The 26,266-nt window shown below is 42.9% G+C and overlaps 1 pseudogene; it reads right to left on the bottom strand.

Annotated features, from left to right (window-relative positions):
- LOC126236244 (probable multidrug resistance-associated protein lethal(2)03659) overlaps positions 1-26,266 on the bottom strand; it is a 275,573-nt pseudogene that overhangs the window by 202,642 nt on the left and 46,665 nt on the right.

The raw sequence follows: 26,266 nt of genomic DNA on the forward strand, positions 1-26,266 counted from the left end.
CTGCGATCATCATCATTTCATCCTCATTGACGAGAAAGTTGTCGACGTGCCATCAACTAAAACGAGTTGCACTAGGCGGACGGGGGCTCGGGGCGGGTGGGGCGGAGCCTCGCACATTACCATTGTTTACCACGGCGGCATGCGAACAGCTCACAAAGTTAGACGTTTCGGAAATGCTTTTCCACTCTCGGCACGAAAGTCACTGAACATGCCCGTTTGTATGCGAGATAAATCTCTTCGTTTCCGCATTGCGACGACTGCACCGTTGTCCGCGTGCCCCGACAAGCTTCGTATATCCTCCACTGATGGTGCAGCCGCCTGCCGTCTGAGTGGTCACTGCACATTTACGTCGAGCGGAGGTGTGGTCACATTAGTATGACTGCTCTGAGTATTACAAGGGAATGTTACAGCTGCTATTTGCAGTCTGTGGAAAACGTAACAAAACATTATCCAGCAGAGGAATGAAAGTGGAGTTGATGCTTGGACTGGGTGCGCAACTGTATTATAGAATTTTGTAGAGGAAAATTAGTCACTGAACAATTACACTTTTTCCTCAGCTTCAGTCGCAGAGCGATTTTGAAATTTATATTTCCTTTATCAATACTGTATGATGCGTCAGGATGACTGTCACATAGAAGAACCTGCTGTTATTTTCTGATGAACTCTGTTCCGTGCTGTGCTCGGTGCACACCCATGATATGAATGTAATGTAGCACTGCCTAAATGACATATTCGCTAACGGCTATTCTACTGATTATAATTTCCAGATTGCAATTTCAACCTAAGTCATTCTCAAAGCTCAAGCTATCACTAATATATAAACTGAAAGACGTTCTAGTGACACAAAGCAAATGCTTGCTCATTTCACAGTACATCTACCAATAATGTAGATTGAAAATTACTCACATGCTGAAAATACTGCAGTTAACATTAACACTAGAAATAGTAAGTAAAATGGATGTGAGACAATTCTGCGGTTAACCGCGGGGAGGGGGTGTAAGCGAGAGCGATATGACATCCGATACAAAATCTACATGCATATTTTGGCTTTTAATTTCCAGATTAACTAATTTAGAAAATAGAAAAAACTATGCCTGTACTTCAGGTACGTTTATAACGCCTAAAACGTAGATGTTCAGGTGACCGAAAGTTCACCAACATTGTTCGCAACTAATTCTCACAAAGTTGCAGAAATGTCCCGGTGTATTGAGTGAAAAATGTCTGATCATATATTGTGAGAACTGATTAAATGAACACAGTTGGTGAACCTGTCACCTGACGATGTTCAAGAACGAAACCGGTTGTTGCATAATGTACCTGAAATTCAGCTGTGATGGTTTTTATTAACATTTACAATGCTCAACTGTGGAACACGAAATGATCAAGATTATTTCCAAAGGAACTACCCCACCCGCACACCGTCCCTGCGCACACTAGTACACACATTCAAGTTTTGCGTACTTACCACTGCTGTGTACTTTGAGTCCTTGCCACCAAGACTTTCGATCGTGTTCACTGTGGTCTGGTTCCTGAAAAGAACAAAGAGAAAAGCTTGGTATAACATACAACAGTACATTAAGATGCAACCTTCATATATGCAGAATGAGACGCCAATTTCTAAGCACAAGCGGTAATTTTCTTGCTATCGTGCGCTCTACGAGATCCGGTTTGTTGCGTAAGTCAGAGCTTATGTAACATGGGATGATCACGAAAACGGAAACCGCTTCGCAACGGATTCTCCTCAAGCATATATGGAGTATCAGCGGCGCGCTGGCTGCCGTAATAAACTGCGGACAAAATTGCGTTAACAAGTCTACAAGCAGAGAGAGTTTTCAACAGTCTCCTACGCCGATAAGCTTCAAAACTTATGACGCGCAATTCGGACCCTCGCTGCACAGCCTAAAGGCCAAGAGTACTGCCACACTCCGAAGATACTAAAGCGATGGTTGTCTACTTATTATTTAACCGACTAATAACTGAAATTAGTAATAGTGGAGGGAACAGTTTTTAATAAGAATAGCTGAATGCAAGGAGCTTAACATCTTCGCATTTCCCTAACAAAAATCTCGTCACTCATATTAACGAGGAATTGTTGCGTGCAGCATTGATGATTAAATTTTCCTCCATATCCTTCCGTTGATGTTCTCTGAAGCGTACATAACATGAACTCCTCTTCATACGCTGTTGGTACCACATCTTCCTCCTCTGCTACATCGACGTCATACTGGCCGGCAAATGAACAGAAGCGATAGAAATGCTAAATTATCCCCCCCCCCCTTCCCAACGTAAAGTAGCAAAGCCGCTATGAAACTTCCTGGCAGATTAAAACTGTGTGCCGGACCGAGACACGAACTCGGGACCTTTGCCTTTCGCGGGCAAGTGCTCTACCAACTGAGCTACCCAAGCACGACTCACGCCCCGTCCTCATAGCTTTACTTCTGCCAGTACCTCGTCTCCTACCTTCAAAACATAACAGAAGCTCTCCTGCGAAGCTTTCAGAACTAGCACTCTTGAAAGAAAGGATATTGTGGAGACATGGCTCAGCCACAGCCTGGGGGACGTTTCCAGAATGCTCCGCTGCAGAGTGAAAATCTCTTTCTGTAAAGCCGCTAACTGTTCTCAATTCACACAATTTACCAGATACAGTCGGCTGCACACACAGATTGTTCACTGTCGATGCTTTTTCTATTTTACAGAAAATATCTGTGCTTGGTACTGGTTAAGAAAGAAATCTAGTTAAAATTCCTCTTCCTGTGTGAATGAGGATAAATACGAGGCAGTGCCATAGGCGGAAATCTGCTGAAAGGATTCGACTAGAAGTAGTAAACCTTGCTTCTTTATACAATTTAACTCCCTGTATAAAAAAGCTTCAAACGTTGATTACAAAATAGAGTGTTAAATTCTTGACGTTGCGGATGTTAAGTTTAGAAAAGCTTCATGCTTCAAGTTCGTTAGAAGTTAAGCGCACTCATTTTGAAACACTGCGTGAATATAGTTCGGGTAATTTTCGCTCCATTTTAAGCAAAACCAAGTTTTTCACGCATCTCAATGTCTATTACGCCGTATCCTCATAAATATAAGTCATATAATGATAGAATTTTGCAGCTGAATTTAAGTAAGCGATAAACTTTTTTCATTTCATCATTTTGTAACGTAGCGTTAAAAATTGCAGGTGTGGCTATTAGAGAACTAAATCAAAGAAAGCTATCTAACAGTCAATGACAAATCGGTTTTGTCAGAGTTCCGTAGCAATAGAAACAGATCTTTTTTACATTAATTTTTCAGTAGGACTAATATAAGTTTATAAAATCATTTCTGTTACAGTTACTATGCAAACTAACCATTACTATGACAAAACAGACACCACATATAGATGCGATTCTATGGGCAGGAATATCGTTTGAGATGAAAGTAGTTCAAATGGTTCAAATGGCTCTGAGCACTATGGGACTCAACTGCTGAGGTCATTAGTCCCCTAGAACTTAGAACTAGTTAAACCTAACTAACCTAAGGACATCACAAACATCCATGCCCGAGGCAGGATTCGAACCTGCGACCGTAGCGGTCTTGCGGTTCCAGACTGCAGCGCCTTTAACCGCACGGCCACAGTACCAGGCGTAAGACTAGCGCTTGTAACTACAGAACCACTTACCTGATGTCTTTTTTTTTTTTTTACACTTTATAAACGAAATTAAATTAAACCCGTTGGAACACACTCGTTATGCAAAGACTGGCATTTATGAGAGCCATGAAACTTTTTATAGTGTTTAGATTTAGACATGGGCAAGGGGGCTAAGGGGGCTAACACATCAAATTCGATTAAAGAAAACAAAAAAAATCTGAGCGTACAATCTATGAGAGCTAAGCAAGTTATGCATGAAGATTGTTGGAAGTAACTAAGTGCTCTCATTCTCAAGTACTGGATAAATTAAGTCAGAGTATTTGCTCGCCGTCAGTTACGCTTCCTCAAGACAAACACGTTTGTAAACTTGATACTTGTCTTTAACTTCTAACGTACTACCGTACCTCTTAATGAGTCGATTATGACAGCTTTAAAAGTTTTTAATTCGGTCACTAATTACGCGAAATATTTAAAATCAGATTTTTGTTGCCCCTAGCCGCGAAATAGGCAACCTGGAACTTTTATTGGGTTCTGTGTTACTCGCTTAATAACAGATTGTTAACTTTTCGAGATTGTCACAAGGTTTCGGTATTTATGGGTATTTGAGGTGTGACAATCACGTAAGAGGCATGCGACTATTTTACAGATATGGAGCTTTTTTATGTACTGCTGTTATGGCTGCTGGAGAAAATTTTAATTGATTTCCAGCGCGACCAATTTAGGTTAACTGCTCCAGTACTTTGATTCTATACCGAAGGGAGGAGAACTCTTTACTTCAGAGACGCAGCTAGAGTGACAGAGATACGATATCCACTGAACAGCAAAGGTGACGACCTCACGAAAAGCTATTAGGTAAATTTACAGAATCAGTATTCGAGGAGGGCCTCTCAACAATTCTGATGGAGAGTGTTTAGAGATGTTTCCCAAGTATTTTGTTGTAAGGGAACCGTGGTCACAGTGGCTCAGTCAAGAGTAATTTTATTTCGTTTGATTTCTTACACCCATTTGCTTTTGTGTAAGTATTGCACTGAAAGTAACTACGCAACAGTGCAAATTTGTTTTACTTGGCGGCCGGCCGGAGTGGCCGAGCGGTTCTAGGCGCTACAGTCTGGAATCGCACGACCGCTACGGTCGCAGGTTCGAATCCTGCCTCGGGCATCGATGTGTGTGATGTCCTTAGGTTAGTTAGGTTTAAGTAGCTCTAAGTTCTAGGGGACTGATGACCACAGAAGTTAAGCCCCATAGTCCTCAGAGCCATTTTTTTTTTACTTGGCCTTCAGAGTTTGTACTCTACTTAGCCACAGAGTACACATGTTACATAGAGTACATAATTGTACAAAGAAAAAAAAGCATATTTACAGAATTTAAAGCGCAAGCCATCAATTTATACAACATATGTTCAACAAACAGAATGATAAACTAGGCACGTTTATGTAATCAATTCAAGCTTTCAAGCTAGTACTTAATAAGTGATACATATAAATGAGTCAAAGATTTTTCCCTATTAATGAAACTGACAATCACAGTGTGCAGACGAATTTCTTTAGAAACCAACATTCAAGCTAACGTGACACACGAGTAGATTGACAGCCGAAAAGAGAACTTAACTGAAAGTTCCACATGGTTGTATGAACGTTCTGTGCTTTGTACCCAAGTTGGGGGAGAACACCTAAAGCATTAAAACCACTATCTTAGTTTTTTCCATTTTTTATAAATCCAGTCACGAAATTCTTGGTCTGATGTTGCGCTGAGTGTTTACAACCTAATAAGCGTATTGTCTGAGACTTTAAATTCTCCCAGCGTAAAGCCTGTTCCATAAAATTTCAGGAGAACTGCAGGATGTCAGACTTGCAGCCACGATATTTCGGCAGAGTCTGCTGGTCATCCACAGATGAACACTGACAGGAAAGACCCCACATTTAAGGACCCCCCACATTTAAGGACCCTCCCCCCACATTTAAGACCGTGCGAATGCAGAAAATCTTACATGGAGCAAACGACGCAGACAGCGCAGGAACAAATCGTGGAGCATCAGCGTCATACCCGTCTCCTCCAAGCCAACAAGTCGTACCTAACTTCTGGAAAACGAATAATGTTAAATCCGTACCTGGGGGAACTGGCTGAAAGATATTCAGATTTGTTAGTTATTGAGAACTTGAAGGAATGAGACAGCTGCAGGGCATGCGAGTAGCGATAAGCTTATTCCGCCTAGATATTTGTATACTTTTTTTGTAGCATTAGAGTACGCTTTCGAAGATACTGCGAGCTGTACAGCAGGCTGTCCTGGCATTTACAGGGTGTTTCAAAAATGACCGGTATATTTGAAACGGCAATAAAAACTAAACGAGCAGCGATAGAAATACACCGTTTGTTGCAATTTGCTTGGGACAACAGTACATTTTCAGGCAGACAAACTTTCGAAATTACAGTAGTTACAATTTTCAACAACAGATGGCGCTGCGGTCTGGGAAACTCTATAGTACGATATTTTCCACATATCCACCATGCGCAGCAATAATATGGCGTAGTCTCTGAATGAAATTACCCAAAACCTTTGACAACGTGTCTGGCGGAATGGCTTCACATGCAGATGAGATGTACTGCTTCAGCTGTTCAATTGTTTCTGGATTCTGGCGGTACACCTTGTCTTTCAAGTGTCCCCACAGAAAGAAGTCACAGGGGTTCATGTCTGGCGAATAGGGAGGCCAATCCACGCCGCCTCCTGTATGTTTCGGATAGCCCAAAGCAATCACACGATCATCGAAATATTCATTCAGGAAATTAAAGACGTCGGCCGTGCGATGTGGCCGGGCACCATCTTGCATAAACCACGAGGTGTTCGCAGTGTCGTCTAAGGCAGTTTGTACCGCCACAAATTCACGAAGAATGTCCAGATAGCGTGATGCAGTAATCGTTTCGGATCTGAAAAATGGGCCAATGATTCCTTTGGAAGAAATGGCGGCCCAGACCAGTACTTTTTGAGGATGCAGGGACGATGGGACTGCAACATGGGGCTTTTCGGTTCCCCATACGCGCCAGTTCTGTTAATTGACGAAGCCGTCCAGGTATGCATATCGCCGTCATCAATCCTGTGCACTATATCGTTAGCGAATGTCTCTCGTGCAGCAATGGTAGCGGCGCTGAGGGGTTGCCGCGTTTGAATTTTGTATGGATAGAGGTGTAAACTCTGGCGCATGAGACGATACGTGGACGTTGGCGTCATTTGGACCGCAGCTGCAACACGGCGAACGGAAACCCGAGGCCGCTGTTGCATCACCTGCTGCACTAGCTGCGCGTTGCCCTCTGTGGTTGCCGAACGCGGTCGCCCTACCTTTCCAGCACGTTCATCCGTCACGTTCCCAGTCCGTTGAAATTTTTCAAACAGGTCCTTTATTGTATCGCTTTTCGGTCCTTTGGTTACATTAAACCTCCGTTGAAAACTTCGTCTTGTTGCAACAACACTGTGTTCTAGGCGGTGGAATTCCAATACCAGAAAAATCCTCTGTTCTAAGGAATAAACCATGTTGTCTCCAGCACACTTGCACGTTGTGAACAGCACACGCTTACAGCAGAAAGACGACGTACAGAATGGCGCACCCACAGACTGCGTTGTCTTCTATATCTTTCACATCACTTGCAGCGCCATCTGTTGTTGAAAATTGGAACTACTGTAATTTCGAAAGTTTGTCCGCCTGAAAATGTACTGTTGTCCCAAGCATATTGCAACAAACGGTGTAGTTCTATCGCTGCTCGTTTAGTTTTTATTGCCGTTTCAAATATACCGGTCATTTTTGAAACACCCTGTATATACACTGAAGCGCCGAAGGAACTGGTATATGCATGCGTATTCAAATACAGAGATATGTAAACAGGCAGAACACGGTGCTGCGGTCGACAACGCCTATATAAGACAACAAGTGTCTGGCGCAGTTGTTCGATCGGTTACTGCTGCTACAATGGCTTCCTATAAAGATTTGAGCGAGTTTGAACGTGGCGTTATAGTCAGCGCACGAGCGATGGGACACAGCATCTCCGAGGTAGCGATGAAGTGGGGATTTTCCCGTACGACCATTTGACGACTGCACCGTGAATATCTAGAATTCGGGAGAACATCAAATCTCTGATGTCGCTGCAACTGAGAAAAAATACTGCAAGAACGGCACCAACGAAGACTGAAGAGAATCGTTCGACGTGACAGAAGTGCAACCCTTCTGCAAATTGCTGCAGATTTCAATGCTTGGCAATCAACACGTGTCAGAGTGCGAAACATTCAACGAAACATAATCGAGATGGGCTTTTGAAGCCGAAGGCCCACTCGTGTACCCTGATGACTGCACGACACAAAGCTTTACGCCTCGCCTGGGCCAATCAACGCCGACATTGGACTGTTGATGACTGGAAACGTGCTGCCTTGCCGGACGAGTCCCGTTTCAAATTTTATCGAGCGGATGGACGACGTGTACGGGCATGGAGACAACCTGCATGCCAGCAGGGGACTGTTCAATCTGGTGAAAGCTCTGTAATGGTTTGGGGCGTGTGTAGTTGGAGTCATAAGAGACCCCTGATACGTCTAGATACGACTCTGACAGGTGACACGTAAGCAACCTGTCTGATCTCCTGCATCCATTAATGTCCATTGTGCATTTTGACCGAGTATGGCAATTCCAGCAGGACAATGAGACACCCAACACGTCCAGAATAGCTACAGAGTAGCTCCAGGAACACTCTTCTCAGTTTAAAACTTCCACTGACCACCAAGCTCCCGTGACATGAACGTTATTGAGCATATCTGGGATGCCTTGCAACGAACTGTTCAGAAGGTATCTCCACCCCCTCTTACCTCTTACTTTTGCGGATTTATGGACTGTCCTGCAGGGTTCATGGTGTCAGTTCCTCCAGCACTACTTCAGACATTAGTCGAGTCCATGCCACGTGGTGTTGCGGCACTTATGCGTGCTCGAGGGGCCCCTACACGATATTAGGTAGGTGTACCAGTTTCTTTGGCTCTTCAGTGTAGCACGGAAAGCTTTACTAGACAGGAGTGACACGCAGAAAATCCGCTGTCTCATTGGTTGGTACTAGCCCATTCGCCAGTGCCATCTCTCTCCATCTTCCGGAATGATAGTGTCGGTGGTGTATGATGGCGGACTTACTAGTTCCTTATAAAACTGATACCCTCCGTACTTAATCGCTTGTGTCACAGTGACAAGGAGAGTGGCGCTAGATGTGTTAACCTTCGATTGCACGAGCACAAGAGTTCCTCCGACTGTGCATGCGCTGAAAGCGGAGTGACAACCCAGATGCGTACAAGGAAAACATTTTTTGCTGTGTCTCACAGAAACCATGAGGAGTCTAGCACTGGCAGGGAGCAGCGCAGGCAAAGGTCCGTACCGTAACTTTGCAGGCTAGCTGGTCCGCTTGCAGCACGCCAGCCGGCATTTCCCACCGACGTAGCGGAGGAGGTAGTCTGGGAATCGTGACTTGCAGAATTGCTTCCACTTCGTCCAGGAAACTCGAAACAAGCGTCGGGCGACAGGCAGACGAGATCCGCGACCGAGGGGGCGGGTATCGCTCGCGCCTCCGACCGACGTGAAAGCTGCTTTACATGTTGAGCAGCCGCGCCCATCCTGCAGCAAGTACAAGCGTCGACGCAGGCTTGTGCTAGCGGTTTTCACTCAATGTTATCGATGAACTGATACAGCAGCAGGGTTTTTTCATATATCATGAAGCGCTATGGCTCAAAACCACTGACGGAGCCGGCCGATGTGGCCGAGCGGTTCTAGGCGCTTCAGTCTGGAACCGCGCGACCGCTATGGTCGCAGGCGCTATGGTCGCAGGTTCGAATACTGCCTCGGGCATGGATGTATGTGATGTCCTCAGGTTAGTTAGGTATAAGTAGTTCTAAGTCTAGGGGACTGATGACCTCAGTCCCCTAGTGCTCAAAGCCATTTGGACCATTTTGGACCACTGACGGAAATGGAAAGTGTTACAGTATTAACACCTTGACCGAATGGAGCCAAATTGGTATACCATTGCCTAGTGTTGCCAGGTGTCCCGAGTTTCGTGGGATGTTTGATTTTCAGGGGTCTGTTGACCCGTCCCGATTCACCCTCGATCGGGACGCCGAATATCCCGATTTTGGGTCAATCGATAATTTCTAAGTTCCAAAGCTAAAACAATGGTGCAATGCGAACGTTTCACTGTCTCGTTATTTTGCAGCCATTGTCGTGCACGCGCTGTGCTCCGTTCCACATTTCACTTACTCAGACAGGCACTAAGTTGTGTTCGTTTTGTACGCTTTCCAGTTTTTTATTCAGAAAAAGTTGTACCTATGGTGTCACCGCCAGACACCACACTTGCTAGGTGGTAGCTTTTAAATCGGCCGCGGTCCATTAGTATACGTCGGACCCGCGTGTCGCCACTGTCAGTAATTGCAGACCGAGCGCCGCCACACGGCAGGTCTAGAGAGACTGACTAGCACTCGCCCCAGTTGTACAGCCGACGTTGCTAGGAAAGGTTCACTGAGAATTACGCTCTCATTAGCCGACACGATAGTTAGCATAGCCTTCAGCTTAGTCAATTGCTACGACCTAGCAAGGCGCCATTTATCCTTTGCTATGTATCTAATGAAGCATGTACAGTAACAAGACCAATGTTCACCAATTATGGATTAAAGTTAAGTATTCCAGAAGCTACGTACTTTTCTTTATAGCATTCATTACGTATCCTGTTTCAGACCTCACGCCAGCCTGCGTGAGTTTATAGCGTGCATTTCGGCTTCCTCAAACAACACGGTGTTGGCACTTCTGCCGACACATCAGTACCCATGCAGCACGTTTATATATCTTTGAGGAGTTTTATTGTTGCCGTCAATATACCTTCAAAAGCTCTGTTATGCTTTTACTTTTACATTTAATGTTGTCCATTGCAAGCAGAATACCCAATTTTATGAAAAAAAGGGAAGGAAAAGCATACACGGGACACTCCTGTAATTGTGTATGGTGTTGAGGACAACTGACTGAGGCAGCCGGCTGAGGTGAAATAAATAAATTAATTAATTTATGAATATGTATGTTGTGATTCGATGCGATGTCTTGAAAAACATACTAGTTAGTTGTGGTCTTCAGTCCTGAGACTGGTTTGATGCAACTCTGCTCTCCATGCTACTCTATCCTGTGCAAGCTTCTTCATCTCCCAGTAACTACTGCAACCTACAGCCTTCTGAATCTGCTAGTGTATTCATCTATTGGTCTCCCTCTACGATTTTTACCCTCCACGCTGCGCTCCAATGCTAAACTGGTGATCCCTTGATGCCTCAGAACATGTCCTACCAACCGATCCCTTCGTCTTGTGAAGTTGTGCCACAAACTCCTCCCCAATCCTATTCAATACTTCCTCATTAGTTATATGATCTACCCATCTAATCTTCAGCATTCTTCTGTAGCACCACATTTCGAAAGCTTCTATTCTCTTCTTGTCTAAACTATTTATCGTCCACGTTTCACTTCCATACATGTCTACGCTCCGTACAAATACTTTCAGAAACGATTTCCTGACACTAAATCTATACTCGATGTTAACAAATTTCTCTTCTTCAGAAACGCTTTCCTTGCCATTGCCAGTCTACATTTTATATCCTCTCTACTTCGACCATCATCAGTTATTTTGCTCCCCAAATAGCAAAACTCCTTTACTACTTTAAGTGTCTCATTTCCTAATCTAATACCCTCAACATCACCCGACTTAATTCGACTACATTCCATTATCCTCGTTTTGTTTTTGTTGATGTTCATCTTATATCCTCCCTTCCAGACACCATCCATTCCGTTCAACTGCTCTTCCAAGTCCTTTGCTGTCTCTGACAGAATTACAATGTCATCGGCGAACCTCAAAGTTTTTATTTCTTCTCCATGGATTTTAATACCTACTCCGAATTTTTCTTTTGTTTCCTTCACTGCTTGCTCGATATAGAGATTGAATAACATCGGGGAGAGGCTACAAAGCTGTCTCACTCTCTTCCCAACCACTGCTTTCCTTTCGTGCCCCTCGACTCTTATAACTGCCATCTGGTTTCTGTACAAATTGTAAATAGCTTTTCGCTCCCTGTATTTTACCCGTGCCACCTTCAGAGTTTGAAAGAGTATTCCAATCAACATTGTCAAAAGCTTTCTCTAAGTCTACAAATGCTAGAAACGTAGGTTTGCCCTTCCTTAATCTAGCTTCTAAGATAAGTCGTAGGGTCAGTATTGCCTCACGCGTTCCAACATTTCTACGGAATCCAAACTGATCTTCCCCGAGGTCGGCTTCTACTAGTTTTTCCATTCGTCTGGAAAGAGTTCGAGTTAGTATTTTGCAGCTGTGACTTATTAAACTGATAGTTCGGTAATTTTCACATCTGTCAACACCTGCTTTCTTTGGGATTGGAATTATTATATTCTTCTTGAAGTCTGAGGGTATTTCGCCTGTCTCATACATCTTGCTCACCAGATGGAAGAGTTTTGTCAGGACTGGCTCTCCCAAGGCTATCAGTAGTTTTAATGGAATGTTGTCTACTCCCGGGGCCTTGTTTCGACTCAGGTCTTTCAGTGCTCTGTCGAACTCTTCACGCAGTATCGTATCTCCCATTTCGTCTTCATCTACATCCTCTTCCATTTCCATAATATTGTCCTCAAGAACATCGTCCCTGTATAGACCCTCTATATACTCCTTCCACCTTTCTGCTTTCCCTTCTTTGGTTAGAACTGGGTTTCCATCTGAGCTCTTGATATTCATACAAGTGGTTCTGTTTTCTCCAAAGGTCTCTTTAATTTTCCTCTATGCAGTATCTATCTTACCCATAGTGAGGTAAGCCTCTACATCGTTACATTTGTCCTCTAGCCATCCCTGCTTAGCCATTTTGCACTTCCTGTCGATCTCATTTTTGAGACGTTTGTATTCCTTTTTGCCTGCTTCATTTACCGCATTTTTACATTTTCTCCTTTCATCAATTAAATTCAATATTTCTCCTGTTACCCAAGGATTTCTACTAGCCTTCGTCTTTTTACCTACTTGATCCTCTGCTGCCTTCACCACTTCATCCCTCAAAGCTACCCATTTTTCTACTGTATTTCTTTCCCCCATTCTTGCCAATTGTTCCCTTATGCTCTCCCTGAAACTCTGTACAACGTCTGGTTTAGTTAGTTTATCAAGGTCACATCTCCTTAAATTCCCACCTTTTTGCAGTTTCTTCAGTTTTAATCTACAGTGGTCAGAGTCCACGTCTGCCCCTGGAAATGTCTTACAATTTAAAACCTGGTTCCTAAATCTCTGTCTTACCATTATATAATCTATCTGAAACCTGTCAGTATCTCCAGGCTTCTTCCATGTATACAACCTTTTATGATTCTTGTACCAAGTGTTAGCTATGATAAAAACATACTAGGCCTATAGAAAAATTGTGTTGACTTTGTTATGTTTGATAACTCCTTTTCTTGAAAGTGTATTTGTGAAAATATTTTATATTATTTATAGCACTGTCATTTTTTCCGTTTTCTTACGTCCGATTTGAAAAGGTGTTTTATTTAAAAAATGATTAGCTTTCAGTGGGATCTCCCCAATATCAGGAACGTTGGCAAACATATTCTTCAACCACATAGGAAATAATCTTCAATCAAACCATCACAAGGAATAGATACAAAATTGTTTACTGGTATAGAGATGTGGATGATACCTGTATGGTAGTTGAACCAAGAAAGAAAGTAGTTTATCTTCATACAGGCTACCAATATACATACAAATATATTCTATTCACCAGGGGAAAAAAAACACAAAAGCAACTAAATTTCTTAGATATAACAAAGAGAGACCGTAATAAGCACACATATGACACCTTCAGAAAGCCAACATCCATAGTTACAATGAGACATACTTCATCCAACTACCCACAAAATCAAAAATTAGCAGCCCTTTGATAGAGTTACACAGACTAAACAACATCGCAGTCAGCTAGGGAAACTACGAAAAAGAATTAAAAGCAATACAACTCAAAGTCACATATACTACAAAGACTCAACCAAAAAATCAAAATAAAACTGAAGAAAAATGAAAATAAGCACAGAACACAAACAATAATTAACCACTAAGCACATATGGAAACACTAAACAGTAACCTCATGACATGACTAACAGAAAGAAATGGTGCACTTTAACATACATACAAAAATCAACACACATGATAGCAAATATATTAAAAAAACAGTGATTACACATTGCTTACAGAACACGAAGCAGACTCCAGTCGCATCTACGCACAAACCATATAAATACCAAGGAGCAGGTATAGGCCAATTAGAATGCCAAAAATGTGACCCAGTACACGTGACGATGACAGGCAGGAATTTCAAAAGTAGGTATGAAGAACATAAGAATCTGGAAGTATGGAAATAGCCATTCTACTTTTGCTGTACACCTGAAAAAACAAGGACATGAACCATCCAAGATGGAGCAAGACAAGAAAATTATTAGAGTGAACAATCACAATAAAAAAAACTCCTGACATTACAAGAAAACTTTCACATACAAAGAGCCCTTGCAATGAGAAAGAAATTTTGACCAAATCGATATATCCAGTAACTCACTGATCATGTTAGTCACTAAAACAATAAACAGAAATCATAACGAGAGTAAATAAGTAATGAATCTACCTCTGCATCTAACCCCCCACCACCACACACACAACATAAACAAAAAACGGAAGACAAACAGCAACAGTTGGCAACATTCCATATTGTAAACACACATATGTTTGTCACAAAGTGATAAATCCAAGTGATGCGTGTGACAAATGTGGGTGAAGAAACGCCGGAAATCTGCAGCTTGGAGCATGGGAACCGAATGAACACACATCTCCAGAACCACACATATGGATTAACAACAATGGAAATTTTAAGTAACACCAAACGATAATTTAACCTCACGAAATTTGTGCTACAAAAGTTTTTTTTAATCTGAAAAACAAGAGAAAAACTATGACAAGATGTAACATAGTAACATATTGCATTTTTTACACAGTAAGTTTGTTACACGTATAAAAATAAATATTTATTACAGGCCACTGAAGATGCTTCATAAATAAAAGAGTCAAAGAGTCGAAACGCGTATAGCAAAAAAAAAAAAAAAACCGGAATATATCTATATATCTCTCCATGAATTAGTCGTAGCAATTTAATAGTTAGCAGTTTTTGTGCTGAGAAAAGTATGTCGGCGTTCATTACAAAATAAATAGTATCCGTTTCACTACCGTAACTTAATTGACACTGGTTAATGACAAAAAAATTTTTCGTTTATAAATACTTGTTTTAATTGTCCCGATTTGAGAAGCAGAATCCCGATTTTTGTAACCCATTATCCCAATAATTAATATACTGGACCTGGCAACACTCACCATGCCTGTAGGATATAGTCGTCCTTAGAGGAGCTTACTCTCAGTATTTTTTGTTGCAGAAAAAAAGCCAGTCCTGAAGCTTAAGAATGGTGTGAGCTAATGGGTGTGTAACATTACTGGATCTTTTCAGACGGAGTTCGCAAGAAAGCATGTCCAGGGGACGACCACGTGCAGCTTACTGGCATCTTTCGGACTTTGAGAAAGGTCGAATCATTGGCACGAGGGACATGTAAGCATTAACAGGCAGATGGTTCTAGTGCAATGACTAGTGAACGGATGGTTGGTGACAGAGGCTCACAGCAATAGTGTGAGCAAGTAGAGTAGGCACGGGTCCTTCCAGGAGGACTGTACCACGAGACGACCTTAGTACTGTTCGTCTGGTTCTGCCGAACAGGTCGGTGACAATAGAGGAAATCCGGACAGAGAATAAAAGTAAATGTCACAGTGCACAATCGGGAACAGATCACTGAAAACAGCCTTGAGATTTCGAGCTGTGATGAGTCGTTTACTCCTGACGCCGTACCACAGACAACGGAGGCTTGCACGATGATAAAAGAGCCTGTCAACGACACAGTTATGTCAAGACAGTAACGTACACTTAAAATCACTTATGAGAGACAGAAATACAGCACAATTCTTATTTGCGAGTTTATTAGTCTCGTTTCACAATCCGATCTGAAGTATTTCAAAGTCTGCGCCACTGTTCTGTAAATCGTAACCAATAACGCCGTCTGTTAGCAGTGTAAGGATTGCGTAAATATTGTCATTTCTGTTATATCCGCGGATTATATTATTTATGTACTCAGATGATGATCGTATGTTCAAATGCAATCAGTTTTGGGGTCGATAAATCCATCGCTAGGCCCCTTAACGAACACCATAAAATCATCAATGATCTCGTGGTATCTGTGAAGTTACCTGATGGAGTGTATCAACTCCAAAATCGATCATGTTTGAACATATGACCATAAAAAATAAAGTTGTTAATGGGTAATAAATCTTGGGAATAAAGAGAAGAAAATAATATTTCAGCTGAGCAGGTCCAATCCATATTTTACTGAAGTCCCAAATTATTTAAGCGTTGGTCCAATCTACAGAAAAGTCAGTTTTGGAACTTGCCTGTGCTGCTTCAAGATTTGGAAATGTGAAATCACACATTCCACACACGTATATGTCCAAGAAATGTGTGTTGGCACATGAAGTCTCAGTGCCAGTTTTATTATTCCCAAAGATTTGACGTCTTGGTGTCTGAAAACACAGTACAATTATGAGTTCTCATTTTGTGGGTTACTACATACCAAGACAAAACGTCTGATTTAGGAACTCTGATTTTAAAAGTAAGTTTAATATTGTCTGCATACTGCAATAGAGACAACATGAAGGCATATGTCCACTAACAAGTAAACTTCTGCAAGTTCTTTCATGCGGACATACCCCAGCAAATCGACTTCCACAAGTTTTGTCAGGTGGGAGAAGTTTCTTGCATCTTGTTGGACGTACTAGCTAAACCTGCCAGTTGCTGGAAGTTTTTCTCAAACTTGCAGAAGTTGTGTGTGCTCAATACTGGTACAAAAATATCAGTGTCAAAAAGGAGAAGGCACAAACACAGCTGGGATGAAACAAGTGTACCATTGCAGCCCCCACATACATAATTGGGCACCACAGCCAAGGAAGTGTGAAATGAATTTACCAATCACTTTGTTTCACCAGATAGGGAAGTAGAATGGCAGTACAGACAACTTTAAATTTTAAATGCTTTTTAATGTTAGCATGAACATAAATGCATTACATTTGTAATAAAAGTAATAAATACTGTTTGCAAAAATCTAAGAGTATTTAAAAGGCCATCACTTGGGGATACTATACTAAAAAGTAGAATATATGTTAGAAAGAAAGTATGTAAAAAATTTATTGTCCCTGTTCAATAGTTAGGCAGATACTTTCCTATTATTACAACTTTGAGAGTAGCAGTCTGTGGAAGTTGGTTCGTGTGGCAAAGGCGTAAGCTCTGTGTGCAACCGCGAGAGTTCTCTGATGATCGATGAAATACACTCCTGGAAATGGAAAAAAGAACACATTGACACCGGTGTGTCAGACCCACCATACTTGCTCCGGACACTGCGAGAGGGCTGTACAAGCAATGATCACACGCACGGCACAGCGGACACACCAGGAACCGCGGTGTTGGCCGTCGAATGGCGCTAGCTGCGCAGCATTTGTGCACCGCCGCCGTCAGTGTCAGCCAGTTTGCCGTGGCATACGGAGCTCCATCGCAGTCTTTAACACTGGTAGCATGCCGCGACAGCGTGGACGTGAACCGTATGTGCAGTTGACGGACTTTGAGCGAGGGCGTATAGTGGGGTTGCGGGAGGCCGGGTGGACGTACCGCCGAATTGCTCAACACGTGGGGCGTGAGGTCTCCACAGTACATCGATGTTGTCGCCAGTGGTCGGCGGAAGGTGCACGTGCCCGTCGACCTGGGACCGGACCGCAGCGACGCACGGATGCACGCCAAGACCGTAGGATCCTACGCAGTGCCGTAGGGGACCGCACCGCCACTTCCCAGCAAATTAGGGACACTGTTGCTCCTGGGGTATCGGCGAGGACCATTCGCAACCGTCTCCATGAAGCTGGGCTACGGTCCCGCACACCGTTAGGCTGTCTTCCGCTCACGCCCCAACATCGTGCAGCCCGCCTCCAGTGGTGTCGCGACAGGCGTGAATGGAGGGACGAATGGAGACGTGTCGTCTTCAGCGATGAGAGTCGCTTCTGCCTTGGTGCCAATGATGGTCGTATGCGTGTTTGGCGCCGTGCAGGTGAGCGCCACAATCAGGACTGCATACGACCAAGGCACACAGGGCCAACACCCGGCATCATGGTGTGGGGAGCGATCTCCTACACTGGCCGTACACCACTGGTGATCGTCGAGGGGACACTGAATAGTGCACGGTACATCCAAACCGTCATCGAACCCATCGTTCTACCATTCCTAGACCGGCAAGGGAACTTGCTGTTCCAACAGGACAATGCACGTCCGCATGTATCCCGTGCCACCCAACGTGCTCTAGAAGGTGTAAGTCAACTACCCTGGCCAGCAAGATCTCCGGATCTGTCCCCCATTGAGCATGTTTGGGGACTGGATGAAGCGTCGTCTCACGCGGTCTGCACGTCCAGCACGAACGCTGGTCCAACTGAGGCGCCAGGTGGAAATGGCATGGCAAGCCGTTCCACAGGACTACATCCAGCATCTCTACGATCGTCTCCATGGGAGAATAGCAGCCTGCATTGCTGCGAAAGGTGGATATACACTGTACTAGTGCCGACATTGTGCATGCTCTGTTGCCTGTGTCTATGTGCCTGTGGTTGTGTCAGTGTGATCATGTGATGTATCTGACCCCAGGAATGTGTCAATAAAGTTTCCCCTTCCTGGGACAATGAATTCACGGTGTTCTTATTTCAATTTCCAGGAGTGTACATATGGAGGAATATTTATAACGTGGGTTTGTATGGAGGTACTGCATGAAGAGATACGCCAGTATTTAATATCTACTTACTTGTAACGTGCAGTTATTCACTAACAGTTTGTGTGCACATTCTAAACTAAAGAATTAAACACAGTGTAAATAACTGATTTTATTTATCACTACTTTCACTAGTTATTTTGGCACTCAGATGTAATACTTTATTACGAGTGAGCTGTCTCGGCCGTTGAGTAACCTATTCAGTGTAGTAGCCTCACTATTTTGGATCTGTATGAGTAGCTGTTTTGGCCAGTCAATGATAATTAATATTTACTATTAAAAAGTCTTGATCATAGTTTATTTACTACGGAGACTGGTTTCGACCACTACTATGGTCATCTTCAGACCAATGAGTAAAAACCACCTCCTGCTAGAGAATAGTAGTGATTCTCTAGCAGAAGGAGATTCTTACTGATTGGTCTGAAGATGACCACAGTAGTGGTCGAAACCGGTCACCGTACTAAATAAATTGTATTTGTAACATATTGATCACTGTCACTCCCGTAATGTATTCAAAAGCAATGATTATTACTTTAATGTTAAAACGTAATACATTAAATCATAGTAGTAATTACGTTATGAGATTATTACGTAATTCAGTGATGTTACCTACTCGATTTCAACTTCCCATTCGCCCGCGCGCACTGAAATTTAGTTTCAGCTCTGCGTCTCTTAGTCCGATGTCTTCACGTCAGATGTCTCGACGGGTCCACAGCTCGTGGTCTAGTGGCTAGCGTTGCTGCCTCTGGATCACGGGGTCCTGGACTCTATTCCCGGCCGGGTTGGGGGATATTCTCTGCCCGGGGTGTGTGTCCATCATCATCATCATCATCATCATCATCATCATCATCATCATCATCATCATCATCATCATCATCATCATCATCATCGGTGATTGGAGTGAAAATTGGACTGCGTAAAAATTGGGACACTGTAGGGGTGCTGAAGACCGTGCAGTTGAGTGTCCCACAAACCAAACATCGTCGACATCGTCGTCTTTTCTCGACCTCCTCGTTATATGCGGGAGCCAACTAGGGCATTCTATTGCGTTCAGTCGTCTCCTGTTTGTGGCGGTCCGATCGACGCCAACGTGTCCGTAGACAATCTGGCGAAATGCTGTAAGGAGCAGCGGATGCAGACGCGCAGCTTTGACTCCTGGTGTGGGGAGCTATTATGCATGACGCAGAACTCATTTGGTAATATAACTGAAGTGAGACTGAATGTTGGACAGTAAGTGGCAAGAATGGAAACGCTGCCTCCATAGCCCTAATGACGAAGGTACCGAGAGAGACCTTTCAACAGAATAGCAGAAGCCTCACACTGCAGTTCACAGCACAACGAATGTACAGAATCTTGACTGGCCTTCTTGGTGGCCCTACCTGTGACCCGTAGAGCACGAATGCACTACAATAGGAAAACATTTTATACTAGCCCACAACCAGCACTCTTCATCAAATGACAGCCTGTGTTTCAGGCACGGCAAAAAATTCTTCAAGATGACATACATGCATGTCAGCAATAATTTTCATTGTGTGCAGTTAATCGTCGGTCATATCTAACCAGGACAAAGATGCATGTCTGATATTTAAAATGGAGACTCAGAGATTCGATTTTCATTGTTTTCTAGGTACTCCACCACAGGTGAATGGAGCTACTTTTAACGGTTCGAAAAAGAGTTGCTCTATTTAAATTAAACAAATTGTAAAATATAATGAACAGGTTCTTGACGTTTGCTATTAAACAGTTAAGATAAACGTGAGAGATTCATTCAGTCTCTACCTCCTGATGTATGTACCACACACTCCGACGCAAAAATTCATTCTGTAAATAATTCTCCAGCCCAGCTATCGGCAAGTGGCAGACCGCGGCCCAGGTCCGGATCATGGGAGGTCAAAAACTGGTCCGACAAAAATATTTTGAAAATATAAATTACGCACTCAAATTCTTAAAAAATATTTTTCTGTAGATAACAGTTCGTTGGAGCGTCATACTTATAAATTTTTCTAGTAGTGTACAATTAACTGCTGAATAATTAGAATTCTTTATGGTTAGTTACAGGCAGATTAAATACACAGTTGCTCTGAAGAGCAGGGGCGGGAAGCGCGAGCTGGCCGGGCGGCGCAGCTTGTTGTGTGTATCTACATAGAAGTTCTGTACACACGAACGCAACACAAAAAATTTATTTTATGAACACGGAAATTTGTTTTTTGAGCTCGTAAGTCTAACTATAGCTTAGAAACTTGGGGGCGAGTTCACTTAGCGGCGGCGACCTTTGACAACGAAGCGCCTCCTTTGCGGTGCGGCTCCTTTGATGTGCTGCAGCATACACTTTGACAGGGAAGTGTCCCCTCTGCGGTGCGGCGGCAAGTGCTTTGTGCCAGGCTCCGGTATTTTTATACAGAACGAATCATGAAGTACACAAATTTTATCCCTACTTCGTCAGTAGTCGTTGCGATCTTGTACGGAGAGTTCGTTATTATCGACACTTATAACGTTTCTTTTGCACTGATATGTACGTTAAAAAGCCTAACAGAGATCGAATGGACCAAACAATATTGTTATCGCTACCTGTTACGCCTGGAGCTCTTCCAGTTTGCCTCATATGCAACAGAATTGTCGCTCTTGTGAAAAGCGCCAATTTAATGCGGCGCTACGAAACAACTCATCAGCAGTTCCATAAAAATTTTCCTCTGGGTAGTGCAGCTTTTAAAGAAAAACTCCAGGCATATTTAGCTTCTTACAGAACAGCACGGCCTCCCTAGTTCGCTCTATGAACGAGCAAGAAAAATCTGCAGAAGCAGCGATGCGTGGGTGTTGTACGCTTAAGAAACATGGAAAGTCACTTTTTCAGGCTCTGAGGTAGTAAAAAAAATTGTGTTGGGATTGGCCGTCGTTCTTTTTGAAGAGAAAAAGGGTGTTCTTGCAGCAGTGCAAGGTATTCCATTGTCGACAAGAAGTAATACAAAAAGAACCGAAGTTTTGACTGCTGACAGTAGTCTGCTCGAACTTCTGCAGAGGGCGCCTTTTTTACGCCATTGCTCTAGAACAGATGTCCATTTTCGTGCGATTTTTTTATATTGAAAGTGAAGAATTTAGGGAAGAATTGCCAGCAATATTTCCGTTGAAAGGGATGACCCGCAGAGAAGATTTATAGAAGTCTTTTAATAGATGCATGACAAAAACATTAGTTATAATAAAATGGCGTCTCTTTCAACTGGCAGGGGACCAGCGATGACCGGTAAAGAGAAAGGAGTAGTAAAGAGAACCAGAGACTAGAATGCTGGGCTACTATATTATCAGTGCATAACTCACCAACAGCCTTTCGTGGACAATTAAGTGTGGCTCTGAAAGAAGTAATGGACAGGTTGATCAAGTTGACTTATTTGATGACGTCTCGCCTGCTTTTCAGAACAAATAGTTCAAAGAATTACTTTCTCAGTGTGATTCGGCGCATTCTGACTTACTTCAGTACAACAATGTTCGTTGGCTAATTAAAGGTCAAGTGATTGGACTGTTTGACAAATAAAAGAAGTGGTAATACGTCTCAGAAAGTCAGATCTTAAGAAGGAATTTGCAGGAAGATCCCAGAATTTTCAGAGAGAGAAGCTGTCGCTATTATTAAAGTGGCCTTTTGAAGTTTTTCCACCAGCAGAAACGACGGATTTTGTTGCGAAGTTTTTCTGCCTTTCAAAGCTTTTACTCTAAATGGAAACAGACTTTTCCTTGCAAACGTATAAAACTGCATCCGCTGAAGAATTTTGGAGTAAACATTTCCCAGAAAAAAATGAAATCTGCAAAAACTTAGGCATATACCTGGCTACTACGTTTGGCTACACGTATTTGCGAAACTTCCGTTTCAAAAATGAATTTTTTTAAGAACACGTATCGCTCAAGATTAACGGCCGCCCATCTTGAACACACTATTCACATAAGCTGCTACCCACGTAAACCTAACTTCAAGAAACTGACTCAAGATCGCAAATGCCATTTCTCCCATTGATTTTTAATACAAACATGCCTATCTATTGTATTTTATATTTTGCGAATGAAAATTAAAATAAAAAATAGTACTGAATATACGTTTTTTCTGGATTTTTCAATATAAATATGCCTGTCTATTGTATTACACAGTAGTTTGAAAATGAAAATTAAAAGATCATTAACGAATATGAGTTTTTTCTGGATTTTAAATACAAATATGCCTGTCTACTCATAATTTAGTGAAACTCAAAATAAAAAATTAATAAGGAATATGTTTTTCTTCCAGACCTCGATAAAAACTTTCAGAATCTAAAATTACTTGTCGACCCCTGCCCTTGACTGTGGCTAAGCTAGTTTCCCGCAATATCCTTTCTTCCAGAAGCGATAGTCCCACAATATGTGCAAGAGAACTTCTGTCGAGTGTGAAGGGTGGAAGTAAAGTGTAGGGCCGGTCGTTTATTGTGCTTGGATAACTTGTTACAGCACTTGCCCGCAGAAGGCAAAGGTCCTAGGTTCGAGTCTCGAGTGACACATACTTTTATTCCGCCAGGGAGTTTCGGATCGGCGCACACGCCGCTCTAGAGTCAAAATTCATTCAGGTAGATAATTTTCTCTGTCTGGGTAGTTTCCCGTCGAAGCATATATACCTTGAAAAGACGTGATAGAGATGATTTTTAGAGCCTGTGGAAAACTGATGTGTCGAGTCTTCAGCAGTAAACATACGGCTGCACACACCTGCTGTAAGAGTCGAAAGGTAGGAGGTAATTGAGACGTGATGCAGAGTTGTAGTCTCTCCCCCATTTTATTCAATATGTACATTGAGCAAGAAATAAAGAAAGAAACTAAGGAGAAATTTGAAAACGAAATTAAAGTTCAGGGTCAAGAACAAGTAACTTTCATGTTTGGCGTAGATATAGTAATTCTGTCGAACATCGCAAACGACTTAGAAAGTCGGTTCAACGGAAAGAATAATGGCTTGGAAAGAGATTCTAAGATTGACATAGGCAAAAGTGGAACAAAGATAATGAAACTTAGTTAAATTAAAATTAAGAGATGCTGAGGGAATTAGATTAGGAACTGTGGCACTAAAACTGGTACACGAGTTGTTATTTGGGTACCAAAATAACTGACGATGGCCGAAGTAGAGGAGACGGAAAAAGGCTGTCAGAAGCAAAGAGTCGCCGAAACCGAAATTTGTTGACATCGAATGCAACGTCTTTTCAGAACGTATTTGTCTATTGTATAACTATGTATGGAAATTAAATGTGACCAAAAGAAGTGTGCAGGCAAGAAGAGAGCAGAATATTTTGAAATGTGGGGCAGTAGGTAAATGCTCTGAATTAGATCTACATCTACATCTACATTTATACTCTGCAAGCCACCCAACGGTGTGTGGCGGAGGGCACTTTACGTGCCACTGTCATTACCTCCCTTTCCTGTTCCAGTCGCGTATGGTTCGCGGGAAGAACGACTGTCTGAAAGCCTCAGTGCGCGCTCTAATCTCTCTAATTTTACATTCGTGATCTCCTCGGGAGGTATAAGTAGGGGGAAGCAATATATTCGATACCTCATCCAGAAACGCACCCTCTCGAAACCTGGCGAGCAAGCTACACCGCGATGCAGAGCGCCTCTCTTGCAGAGTCTGCCACTTGAGTGTATTAAACATCTCCGTAACGCTATCACGGTTACCAAATAACCCTGTGACGAAACGCGCCGCTCTTCTTTGGATCTTCTCTATCTCCTCCGTCAACCCGATCTGGTACGGATCCCACACTGATGAGCAATACTCAAGTATAGGTCGAACGAGTGTTTTGTAAGCCACCTCCTTTGTTGATGGACTACATTTTCTAAGCACTCTCCCAATGAATCTCAACCTGGTACCCGCCTTACCGCCGGCCGAAGTGGCCAAGCGGTTAAAGGCGCTACAGTCTGGAACCACACGACCGCTACGGTTGCAGGTTCGAATCCTGCCTCGGGCATGGATGTGTGTGATGTCCTTAGGTTAGTTAGGTTTAAGTAGTTCTAAGTTCTAGGGGACTTATGACCACAGCAGTTGAGTCCCATAGTGCTCAGAGCCATTTGAACCATTTGAACCCGCCTTACCAACAATTAATTTTATATGATCATTCCACTTCAAATCGTTCCACACGCATACTCCCAGATATTTTACAGAAGTAACTGCTACCAGTGTTTGTTCCGCTATCATTAATCATACAATAAAGGATCCTTCTTTCTATGTATTCGCAACACATTACATTTGTCTATGTTAAGGGACAGTTGCCACTCCCTGCACCAAGTGCCTATCCGCTGCAGATCTTCCTGCATTTCGCTACAATTTTCTAACGCTGCAACTTCTCTGTATACTACAGCATCATCCGCGAAAAGCCGCATGGAACTTCCGACACTATCTACTAGGTCATTTATATATATTGTGAAAAGCAATGGTCCCATAACACTCCCCTGTGGCACGCCAGAGGTTACTTTAACGTCTGTAGAAGTCTCTCCATTGATAACAACATGCTGTGTTCTGTTTGCTAAAAACTCTTCAATCCAGCCACACAGTTGGTCTGATATTCCGTAGGCTCTTAATTTGTTCATCAGGCGACAGTGCGGAACTGTATCGAACGCCTTCCGGAAGTGAAGAACAATAGCATCTACCTGGGAGCCGGTATCTAATATTTTTTGGGTCTCGTGAACAAATAAAGCGAGTTGGGTCTCACACGATCGCTGTTTACGGAATCCATGTTGATTCCTACAGAGTAGATTCTGGGTTTCCAAAAACGACATGATACTCGAGCAAAAAACATGTTCTAAAATTCTACAACAGATCGACGTCAGAGATATAGGTCTATAGTTTTGCGCATCTGCTCGACGACCCTTGTTGAAGACTGGGACTACCTGTGCTCTTTTCCAATCATTTGGAACCCTCCGTTCCTCTAGAGACTTGCGGTACATGGCTGTTAGAAGGGGGGCAAGTTCTTTCGCGTACTCTGTGTAGAGTCGAATTGGTATCCCGTCAGGTCCAGTGGACTTTCCTCTGTTGAATGATTCCAGTTGCTTTTCTATTCCTTGGACACTTATTTCGATGTCAGCCATTTTTTCGTTTGTGCGAGGATTTAGAGAAGGAACTGCAGTGCGGTCTTCCTCTGTGAAACAGCTTTGGAAAAAGGTGTTTAGTATTTCAGCTTTACGCGTGTCATCCTCTGTTTCAATGCCATCATCATCCCGGAGTGTCTGGATATGCTGTTTCGAGCCACTTACTGATTTAACGTAAGACCAGAACTTCCTAGGATTTTCTGTCAAGTCGGTACATAGAATTTTACTTTCGAATTCACTGAACGCTTCACGCATAGCCCTCCTTACGCTAACTTTGACATCGTTTAGCTTCTGTTTGTCTGAGAGGTCTTGGCTGCGTATAAACTTGGAGTGAAGCTCTCTTTGCTTTCGCAGTAGTTTCCTAACTTTGTTGTTGTACCACGGTGGGTTTTTCCCGTCCCTCACAGTTTTACTCGGCACGTACCTGTCTAAAACGCATTTTACGATTGCCTTGAACTTTTTCCATAAACACTCAACATTGTCAGTGTCGGAACAGAAATTTTCGTTTTGATCTGTTAGGTAGTCTGAAATCTGCCTTCTATTACTCTTGCTAAACAGATCGAAGTAGTAATGTAGAGGCTCTGAAGCTAACTGGGGAGAAAAATTTAGGGCACAACTCTAGTA

The sequence above is a fragment of the Schistocerca nitens genome, chromosome 2 (genome assembly GCF_023898315.1).
Source record: "Schistocerca nitens isolate TAMUIC-IGC-003100 chromosome 2, iqSchNite1.1, whole genome shotgun sequence".
In the NCBI taxonomy this organism is placed as follows: Eukaryota; Metazoa; Arthropoda; class Insecta; order Orthoptera; family Acrididae; genus Schistocerca; species Schistocerca nitens.